Raw genomic sequence first — 11,188 nt, forward strand, 5'->3', positions numbered from 1 at the left:
AGCGCCCACAGACACTGCAGGGTGGGGGCAGGTCAGCAGGAGGGCCCCTCCCGGGTCCTGGCCTTGCCCCTGCCCTCCAGAGCAAAGAGGCAGTGAAGATAAATCCAAGGCCGTTTTGTTGTTGTAGTGGTTGTTTTTTTCTCAGTCTTCCTTCCCTTTGGCGGTGTTGTCAGGCCAAGCAGGGGTCATTTGTTTTGTTTTTCCTCTAATCTGCAGCCAACCCAGGGACAGGGTGAGGGCAGAGGGCTAAAAACACCTGGAGCCCCCAGGTTGGATCACAGCAGTGCAGCAGCCAGCCAGCTGCTGGGCGCGCTCTGCACGCTGCCCTCGGGCCTCACTGGCTGGCAGCTCCTGGCACCCCCAGAGACTGGAGCTGGGTGTGAAAGGACAAAGCACCGGGCCTAAGAACAGGGTCCCCTAGGAGGGGCTGAGACCAGGCCAATGGCCTTGGGGTCCCAGACTGGTCAGCATTTCTGGAATTATCTAGCTCAGCCTTTCCCTTGTACAGCAGGGGCCGCCAAGGCGGAGGAATGGGAGGACTGGGGTTATCTGGGCTGCACTGCCTGCCCCATTCTCCAGCCCTGTTCCCAGCACTTACCTCACAGACAGTCACAAGGCGTGTGTCAAAAGGCCCTTCCAGGGCGTCCACTGGAGGAATTGGGGGACAATCACTCCCCTATGAACTGCATTTTTTTTCCGTGTGTGTGGAGGGGTTGTATTTGTATGGAATCCCTAAGGACCCACCCCTTTGCAGCTCAAGCTCTTACACTTTCATCTGTTACGCATTTCAAAATTTATAAAGGCTTTGTCTGAAAAGCTGTTCATACACATACTTCTTTTTAAATTAAAATTCATGTGTTAGCCTAAAGTTTGCCTGTGTTTCTTTTACCTGGAAAACTAGGTTTTTGTTTGTGTGGTTTTTTTTTTTAAAAGATATTTATTTATTTATTTATTTGAAAGGTAGAGTTGTAGAAAGGAAGAGAGGGGAGGAATGGAGAGAGAGAGAGAGAGAGAGAGAGAGAGAACTTCCATTCACTGGTTTGCTCCCCAGATGGCTGCAATGACTGGAGCTGGGTTGGTCTGAAGCCAGGAACCTCTTTTGACTCTGCCACAGGGGTGCAGGGGTCCAAGCATCATCTTTTGTTGCTGTCCTAGGTGCATTCCTGGGGAGCTGGATTGGAAGTAGAACAGCTGAGTTATGAACCAGCACCCATATGGCGTACCAGAGTCGCAGGTGGAGGTCTAACCCACTATGCCTTGGTGTCGGCCCCGTCTGCTCTCCTTTTAAGGTATAGTTCAAAGTACCACCTCCTCCTAGAAGTTTTCCCAGATCTGAGGGACTCTGAAACAAGCAACCAACCAGCCAGCAGCAGCATTGGAATATGAACCATCTGTTAGAAAGTATAGTTATCAGTGTTAAAATTACTAACTTTGTTAAGTACACTGTGTTGCATAATGAGACCTGGGGAGGGCAAAGGGTAAGCGTGCATGCAACACACTCTAAAATGATCTGGAAAAACACAAAACGACGGACCACTAAATACATGTGGCACTGGGTCAGACATGGCCAAATAGGAGTTCTCTGGCTTTTCTTAAAAATATTCAGTGCGCTTGAAAATTACTTGCCAGTTGGAAAAGTAAAATAATTAGTGAGAGGTCCCAAGAGTGTGAAGTGCTGAAAGTGGAATCCAGATTTAAATCCCAGCTGTTTGGGTTCTTGCTGTCCATGTGGGAGACCTGGAGGGATTAAATTCTTCATTTCTGGTTCCAGCCCCAATGCGCCAGGATCATCAGAACCTTTGGGGGAATGGATCAGTAGCTCTCTGTTGTCTCTTTTCCTCCCATTTAATATTAATTAATTAATTAAAGAAAGAAAGAAAGAAAAGCAAGAGGAGCGGTCACAAAAATGAGAAATAAAAACTGTGCTCACTCCGGCAGCGTGTATACTAAAATTGGAAAGATACGAAAAAGACAGGCATGGCCCCTGCACAAGGATGACACACAAGAAGTATTCCATATTTTTTTCGAAAGATTTATTATATTTTTATTGGAAAGTCAAATATACAGAGAGGAGGAGAGACAGGAAGATCTTCCTCCTGATGATTCACTCCCCAAGTGGCCACAATGGCCAGAGCTGAGCTGATCCAAAGCCAGGAACCACTTCTAGGTCTCCCATGCAGGTACAGGATCCTAAGTGTTTGGGCCATCCTCGACTGCTTTCCCAGGCCACAAGCAGGGAGCTGGATGGGAAGAGGAGCAGCTGGGATATGAACTGGTGACCATATGGCATCCCCGCGCATGCAAGGCAAGGACTTTAGCCACTAGGCTGCCACAACGGATCTTGTCTCTTCCTATTTCTAACTCTGCTTTTTCAAATGAATTGATCTAGAAAAACTATAAAATGAGCTAAAAACCACACAACAAAGTGCACAAATCCTAAGACCACACTCACATGTACAAACTTACCCGTGAAACCACAAGCGGGTCAGAATGCAAAACCCTGACCAGCCCTGAGCGTCCCTTCCCAATGTGTGCTCACCCTACCCTGCAGTTCTACCTCTGTCGTCATCTGTCCTTGAACCTCATGCCATGGAGGCCCTTGGTGTCTGGCTTCTTGCACTCAACAAAATAGTGGGGAATCTAGTCTCCTTGTTTATTTGTGAATCAGAGAGACAGAACAACCCAGAGGCACTCACCTGCTGGCTGGCTCCACAAGTGCCTGCAGTGGCTAAGGCTGAGCCAGACCCAAGCCAGGAACCGGGAGCCGGAAACTCAATCCAGCTGTCCCTCGTGAGCGGCAGGAGTCCAGGTACTGGAGCAGCCTGCTGCCTTCCAGGGTGCATGACAGGAAGCAGCTGGACCAGGAAGAGAAGACCCTGACCCCACCCCCACCCCAGCAGCCTGATCCCTCGGCCCAAGGCATATCCCAAGACACTGCATTCCTCACAGTGGCCTGAAAACTTGCTTGACCTGTCTGGTACTACTGTCACAGCAGCTACCGTTTGTTAGGTCCACATCATTCCAAGTCCTCTACAAGGTTGTACTGACAGCTATCTCTCAATGTACCTACCAGGACAGTGCAACTAAAGGACGTGGGGCTCAAAGAAATGAGGTGACTTGCTCAGGACATAGGTGTGAAGTGCCAAGACACAGAGAAACAGGCCATGCTGGACCCTAAAACACATGTGACTGTATGTGCGTTTGCAAGCCCAAGAGAGCCAACTAGGTAGCTCTGGAGTTTCACGTGGGACAATGGAGGTAAAATGTGCTAAAAAGAGAAAAGGGTGATACAAATTTAAAAAAACAAACAAACAAACACTGTTATACTTTATTTAAATAAGAAGGTCACTGTTCACTTATGAATTTATTTAACAATGCACACAGGGTCAGTGAGTTCAGAACGACAGGTGGACCGTTGTGGCACAGTGCATTAAACTGCCACATATCAAGGTGCCATTTTGGGTCTCAGCTACTCCAGCTTCCTGCGCATGCAGCTGGAAAGGCAGCAGAGGCTGGCCTGTTATTTGGGCTGCTACCACCCACGTGGGAGATGACGACAGTAGAATTCCTGACTCCTGGGTCTGGCTCGGCTCAAACCTGGCTGCTGTGGCCATGTGGGGAGTAAATTAGGGACTGGAAGCTCCACTCCCCGCTCCCCGCCCCACCTCTCTCTATCCCTTTCCATTGCCCTGCACCCAAGGAGAAGGCAGAAGATGTTTTGGGGGAAGTTATGTGTGTTGAGCTAAGAAAGGGGAAGTTGCATGTTGTAAGAGTGTGTTGGGGAAGAGCTGGCTTTGCCAGTGGGGTCAAGGAAGGTCTCCCCGAGGAAATAACGTTTAACCTGAGACCCGAAAGGTCAGCTTTTGGAGAGGAAGGTGACACTAGCACAGGAAGCACAAGCAAAGACCCTGAGATGAGAAAGAGCAGCAGGTGCAATGGTTAGGAAGGCAGGTTCCGGCATGTGCTAATTTTCTCTATAATGCCTATCTGTCATTCATGAAAGTGAAATTGTGATGGTTTTAATGCTTTCTGGCTCCCGTCTATCATGATTACAAAATGTTACAGCCTCTTTGGATTATTCTAGACCCTAACTAGTTTCCACTATGCTCAATATTGTGAAGCTACAGTTTTGCATTTACCCATATTAGCTAAGTGATAGAAATAGCAAAAACAAATGAACACACACACACGAGTGTTCAGAAATGTGATTAATTATTGCTGTGAAGATATTACAACACTACAGCAGAAAGTTGTGTCTAATTTTTTTTTAGAGATTTATTTATTTTGAATGCAAAGTCAGATATACAGAGAGGAGGAGAGACAGAGCGGAAGATCCTCCATCCAATGATTCATTCCCCAAGTGGCCGCAATAGCCAGAACTGAGCCAATCCAAAGCCAGGAGCCAGGAGCCTCCTCTGGGTCTCCCACATGAGTACACGGTCCCAAGGCTTTGGGTCATTCTCGACTGCCTTCCCAGGCCACAAGCAGGGAGCTAGATGAGAAGCAGGGCCCCTGGGACTTGAACCGGTGAGCGTAAAGCAAGGACTTTAGCCACTAGGCCACTGACCTTGGGCCCCAGTTTTGTCTCATTTTAGTAAACAACTTACATTTTTTAGTTTTGCATTTATTCAACACTGTTATTATCATAGCTAATGTTCATTAGTCAATGCAGATTGTTGATTTTTAATAATGGATTCTCAAACTGCAACATTCATTTGAAGCACCTAGGGGTCAAGTTGAATCGAAGCCTTAGAGCAAGTGGATATGCAATGAGGCTGAGATCTTCCAGGCACCCCTCAGTCTTGTAATCTTCAAGACGTGGTGCCCAGCCTGGCATTAGCACTATCACCAAGGACTCAAACCAGGTCCTCCTATTTGGGAAGTGAGCCTCTTGTGCAGTGGCCTAACCTGCACCACAACACTCACCCGTAAATATTTCTTTATACATTTTCTCCTGAGAAAGAGATAGGACTCCCCCCATCATGTTCAATCCCCAAATGTCTGTAATAACCAGACTTGGAATGAGAATTCACTTGAGGTCTTGGGTGTGAGTGGCAGGATCCCAGCCACTTGAGCCATCATGGCTGCTCCCCATTGTCTGCACTAACAGGAAGCTGGAAGGAGGAGCTGCAGGTGTAGCCAGGACTTGAACTCAGCAAGGAAAATATTTGTAAGGTTCACCATTGCTGAAGAAGATTCTGACAGTCTTGTTCACTATCAAGTTTAAAGGATGCTTAAAAGAAGATGAAAAGGATGGTATAGACACTTTTGAGGATCAGTTATTGAGGTGCTGTATTTTCTATATATATGGGGTAATTAATCAGAGGGAACCATGACTGGTTCAGAAACACTGAAATAGTGGAGTGTGGGGGGAGACGATAGCAAGCCATATGAAACTTGAGTCTCCCCATAGTGCATCTGCAACAAGGCATTTAGCCTAGGGTTGATGTACTGGGTAAGGGGCCAGTAGCTAATGGCTGAAGTCCTTGCCTTGCATGTGCCGGCAAGGGTACCATATGTGTGCCAGTTCATGTCCTGGCTGCCCTGCTTCCCATCCAGCTCCCAGCTGTGACCTGGAAAAGCAGTCAAAGACGGCCCAAAGCCTTGGGACCCTGCACCTGTGTAGGAGACCTGGAAGACGCACCTGGCCTCACATTATCTCAGTTCTGGCTGTTGTGGCCACTTGGGCATCGAACCACTGGATGGAAGATCTTTCTTTCTATATCTCCTTCTCTCTGGTTGCCTGCCTTTTCAATAAAAAAAAAAAAAAAAAAGAAAAAGAAACTAAAATGCTGGGTAAGACACCTGTGTCCCATATTGGACTCCCTGGGTTCAACACCTGGCTGTGGTGTCTGCCTCCAGCTTTCTGTTGATTAAGACCCTGTGGGCATCCTCGGTGGCTCACGCACTTGGGTCCCTTGTTGTGCATCTTGGGCTGAGATGCGGTCTCCTACTTGGAAGACCTGGATTGAGCTCCGGCTTCCTTTTGGTTCCCGCCGATTTGGGGAGCGAACCAGCTGGTGGGACCATACTCTTTCTCTGCCACTCAAATACATTTTTTTTTTTAAAGCACACTCACAAATCTTCCATTGACTGTCACTGTTTTGGATCAGTATGCACAGAGTTCTAAGTACTTCCATCATTGTATGGAATGGTTAATTCTAGGAGGATACTTAAAAAAATTCACAGAAAAATAGAATTAAGGTAGTATAACAGGTTAATTTTTAGCTTGCAGTGCTGGCATCCCATATGGGTGCTGGTTCGTGTCCTGGCTACTCCATTTCCCATTCAGCTCCCTGCTAATGGCCTGAAAAAGCAATGGAGAACATGTGGGAGATCGGGAAGAGACTCCTGGCTCCTGGCTTTGGATCGGCTCAGCTCTGGCCACTGTGGCCATTTGGGAAGTGAACCAGCAGATGGCAGATCTGTCTCTCCTCTCTAAATCTGCCTTTCAAATAAATCTTTCAAAGAGTGGAATTTAAAAATGGCATTTTGGTCCCAGAAATATGGGTTTGTTTGAAACCTACAGTTCTTCATAATATATATTTTCAATGAACTTTTATTTTTTATTGGAAAGGCATATATACAGAGAGAAGGAGAAACAGAAAGATCTTTCATCCACTGGTTCACTCCCCAATTGCCTCAAAAGTCAGAGCTGAGTCGATCCGAAGCCAAGAGCCAGGAGCGTCTTTCAGGTCTCCCACATGGGCATAGGGTTCCAAGGCTTTGAGCTGTCTTTGACTATCTTCTCAGGCCATAAGCAGGGAGCTTGAAAGGAAGTGGGGCGGCTGTGATTAGAACCAGTGCCCATATGGGATCCCGGTGCATGCAAGCTAGGCTACCATTCCAAGCTAGGTGTACTAGGCTACTACGCTGGGCCTCTTTCCACGAACTTCTTAAAAAACCAACTATGTCTCTATTAACTTAGTCATGGGGTACCTTAGTTTGACTAAAATACTTCAAGGCCACTCAGAATGTTGTTTCTAGCAAGTATTTTATGAATATATATTATATAATATATTATATATATAAAATGCTTTATCATGCAGTGAACTTTACCACTGGGTGTGAAATCAGCAGTACCTTTATTACGTTTTATTTATTTATTTGAAAAGTACAGTGACAGAGATATTTTCCACCTGCTGGTTCATTCTCCAAAAGGCTGCCACAGCTAGGGTTGGGTCAGACCAAAGCCAGGAGACAGGAGCTCCATTTGGGTCTCTGGTGTTAGAACATGATCTCAAGCCCTAGACTATGCTTTGCTGCCTTGCCAGGCACATTAGCAGGAAGCTGGATTCCACGCAGAGTAGCTGGGACTTGAACCATCACTGATATGAGATGACAGGGTTCTGACTGCTGTGTTGCCCAGTAGTGCTTTTACGTTTGATCAGATCACAGAACATAAAAAAACAAACCAGATCAATGTAGAAAACTTGTCATTAAGATTCCGGTTTTTTTTTTTTTTCTAGATTTCTTCCTAGAGTCTAGAACTACTTCTAATACCAAAGTCTGTATCAGTCAGATCTCAGAGAAGCAGAGTCAGCAGGAGACTCAGTGAGACATTTATTTTAAGGAATTCACTTTTGCAAGGGCAGCAGTACAAGTTTGCTGATTCGGCAGATATGGAATCCACAAGGCTGGCAGGCAGGAAGATGGCATCCGCAGGCTGAATCTCTTCTTCAGGGAAGCTTTAATTCCGGGTTGAAGGACTATCCACTATTGAATCAGGCCCAATCCGATTATCTGGGATAATCTTCCTTACTTAAACTAATTTAGTACGAGGGTTGGCTCTGTGGGTCTTGTGGGACAGCGACCACTTGAGTACTGGAGTGCCAGTTTGAGTCCTGGCTGTTCCAGTTCTGATTCAGCTTCCTGCTAATGTGCCTGTGAAGGCAGTGGAACATGGCTCAAGTTCTTGGGTCCCCAGCTACCAACGCAGGAGCTACCAGCGCAGGACAAAGGTCCAAGCTGCTGGCTTTGACCTGACACAGACCTGGCTATTGCAGCCATTCAGGGAGTGAACAAGTGGATGGATGATCTCACTTTCACTCTTCTTTTTTTTTCGCTCTGCCTTTCAAATAAATACATCTTAAAGGGGCCAATTTGATAGCTCAACAAGCTAATACTCTATCTGCAAGTGTCACAAAGAGAAAGATCTCCTATCTGCTGGATCACTTCCCAAATGGCCACAACATCCAGAATTGAGCCAATTGGAAGCCAGGAACCAGGAGACTCTTGTGGGTCTCCCCCGTGGGTGCAGGGGCTTAAGAACTTGGACCATCCTCTGCTGCTTTCCCAGGCATAAGCAGAGAGCTGGATGGTAAAAAGGGCAGCCAGGACACAAAATGGCACCCAGATGGGAGGTGGTGTTTGCAGGTGGAAGGGTTAGTCGGCTGAGCCACAGAGCTAGTCCTAATAACTAACTTTCCAACACAATAAATTACAGAATAGCAAAAACAGAGAGGGAATGTCACCCAAGGACTTTATATCCTGTCTTGGGGAAAGTTATTATTATTATTTTTTTTTGCATGTAAGATCAGGTATGCAACTGTGACTTTGTTACTGTCTTCATTTGCAGATTAAAGTTGGATAAGGAGGTCTTTATGCATGCGTGCTGGGTCCACAACCTTTGTCATTTTTGCTGTTCTAATGAGAATGTAGCAGTATGTCATTGCACTTTCTTCAATTTTAAATTTTTAGTTTTTTACTTATTTTTATTTATTTGAAAGGGCGAGAACAGAGCAAGAAAGAGAGAAATAGTTTGGTTCACTCTCCAAATGTCTGTAACAGATGAGGCTGGGCCAGGCCATGACCAGGGTTTTGGGACTGCACCTGGGTCTCCCCCAGGAGCAGCAGGGACCAGCACTTGCTGCCTGTCATGGTGCACAAGCGCAGGAAGTTAGAGTCAGAAGCAGAGCTGCATGTGACCCCAGGCACCCTGCCGCAGGCTGTGGGTTCCCCACACAGCGTTTCAATTACTGCACCAAGCCCTCACTGGGGTCTCAATTTACAAATCCCTAGTTAAGAGGCTGAGCATCTTTAACAGCTCAGTGGCCATATTTGTCACTTGTGCAATATTTACTTATACCTTCTGCCATGGCTTTACTGTTGTTCTTACTATTTGCTTACAAGAGTTGTTTATGTATTCCAGATACAAGAAATGTTTCAGATCTGTTTCAACACAAATTGCCCTGCCCACCTGGCTTGTCTTTGGACTTCCTTAACGGTGTCTTTCAAAGAGCACAGTTTCAATTTTGATAATGTTCAAGTTATCAATCATATCTTTCATGATTCATTGGACACAAAATGGCCTAAGAAATATTCTTCTGTCCCAAGGTTACCATTTTCTATTTTGGACTTTTTAGTGGTTTTTGCTTTTAATTTTTTAAAAAAAGATTTATTTATTTTTATTGGAAAGGCAGATACAGAGAGGAAGATCTTTTGTCCGTTGATTCACTCCCCAAATGGCCGTAATGGCCGGAGCTGAGCTGACCTGAAGCCAGGAGCCAGGACCCAGGAGCCAGGAGCCTCTTCTGTCTCCCACATAGGTGCATGGTCCCAAAGCTTTGGGCCATCCTTGACTGCTTTCCCAGACCACAAGCAGGGAGCTGGATGGGAAGCGGGGCTGCTGGGATTAGAACTGTCGCCCATACTGGATCCCGGCATGTACAAGGCGAGGACTTTACCACTAGGCTACTGTACCGGGGCGGTTTATCATCTCTTTAGAGTACCTTTTTTTCAGGGGCTTCCTTCAGGGCTGAAATAATGAAACGTAGAAAGGCTTCCCCCATTTTCCTCAAACGGGAGCCAACCTGGCCACCAACTCCTCCTTTAGTCTTCATCCAATCCATCAAGTTCTGTCCATTGTACTCCTAAGTCCGTCCCTTCCCACCACTCTCTCAGCCTTCCTGTGAGGCGCTGGCCTCTCCAACCGAGCTTCATGCTGTTAACTTCATGACACACACCATCAAGTTACTCCGCCTCAACCTTGCTGAAGAAAAACAAAATTCTGCAGCTTCCCCACACTGAGGTCAATGCCCAATTCCCGCCCCCTACTTTTTTTTTCTTTCCTTCAAGACGTATTTATTTGAAACAAAGACAGAGTGCTCTTCCACCCGCAGGTTCAATCCAAAATAGTTGCAATGTGCAGGCTGGGCCAGGTCAAAGCCAGGAGTCCCTGGCACTTCCTCCATGTCTCCCACCTGAGTGGCAGACCTTGGGCCATCTTCTCGAGCCTTCTAAGGCGTATTAGCAGGGAGCTGGATTGGAAGTGGAGTGGCTGAGACCGGGAACTCCAGCCATACAGGATGGTGGCTTCCCAGGCTATGGCTTAACTTGCTGCGTCCCCATTTTCAAGTCCCAAATTCTAACCTGCTGGGCGCCCACCTGTTCCCACACTGGGGTCTACTCCACATGCAAGGGTTTTCAAGCCAGACGTGGTTAAGATCTTCCCCACTCCCACTCGACTCAACGTTGCAGTTCCCAGCCCCATGTCCTGGGACAACAACCCCCGTCAAGGTTCTCCGCAGCAGCTCTCAGTCGAGCTTTTATTTCTTGCAAGCTTCATTGTGTTTGATTTTTCCCACTCAGGTCTTCCCTCTCTCCACCAGAGCTCAAATTTCACGAGGCCAGCTGTTCGGGATGCCTTTGGTGGAAACACCTGATGTAAAATAGTAACAGGCGGACGATCCTTCCCTCCACAGCCCCCGAGCTGCAAAGGAAGACCGAGCAACCCAAGGCGGGAAGAACAGCAGCGGTGACCGGGAATCCGCTCAAATCCGCACTGCCCGGCGGCGCGGTCCTCCACAGACCGCGATCATTCCCCAAGAACCCGACTCCCGGAGCTTCTCGCCGAGGACCTACACCTGCCCGCCCGAGCCGCCGCGCGGGGGTGGCAGCACTGCGACCGAGGCCACGCCTCCCGGCGCTCGTTCCCGGCGCTCGCCCCGCGCCTCGCGCATGCGCCGTGGGCTGGGGGCGGGGGTTGCGGGCGGCAGCGGCCAGCGGCGGCGACGGTGGCGGCGGCGCGCGCGCTCTCGCCCCCTCGCGCCGGTTCGTGCTCCCGCGCCGGGGTTAAAGCAGCGGCGGCGGCGGCGGCGGCGGCGGCGGCGGCGGCGGCGGCGGCGGCGGCGGCGGCGGCGGCGGCGGCGGCGGCGGCGGCGCCGGGGGAGGGTCGGGAGGGGGGTGG

General features: G+C 48.2%; 1 pseudogene; it reads left to right on the forward strand.

The window, feature by feature from the left end:
- The first annotated feature begins 1,922 nt into the window (after positions 1-1,922).
- Positions 1,923-2,023, forward strand: LOC118760687 (U6 spliceosomal RNA; annotated as a pseudogene).
- The last annotated feature ends 9,165 nt before the right edge of the window (positions 2,024-11,188 follow it).

The sequence above is a fragment of the Ochotona princeps genome, chromosome 21 (assembly GCF_030435755.1).
Source record: "Ochotona princeps isolate mOchPri1 chromosome 21, mOchPri1.hap1, whole genome shotgun sequence".
In the NCBI taxonomy this organism is placed as follows: domain Eukaryota; kingdom Metazoa; phylum Chordata; class Mammalia; order Lagomorpha; family Ochotonidae; genus Ochotona; species Ochotona princeps.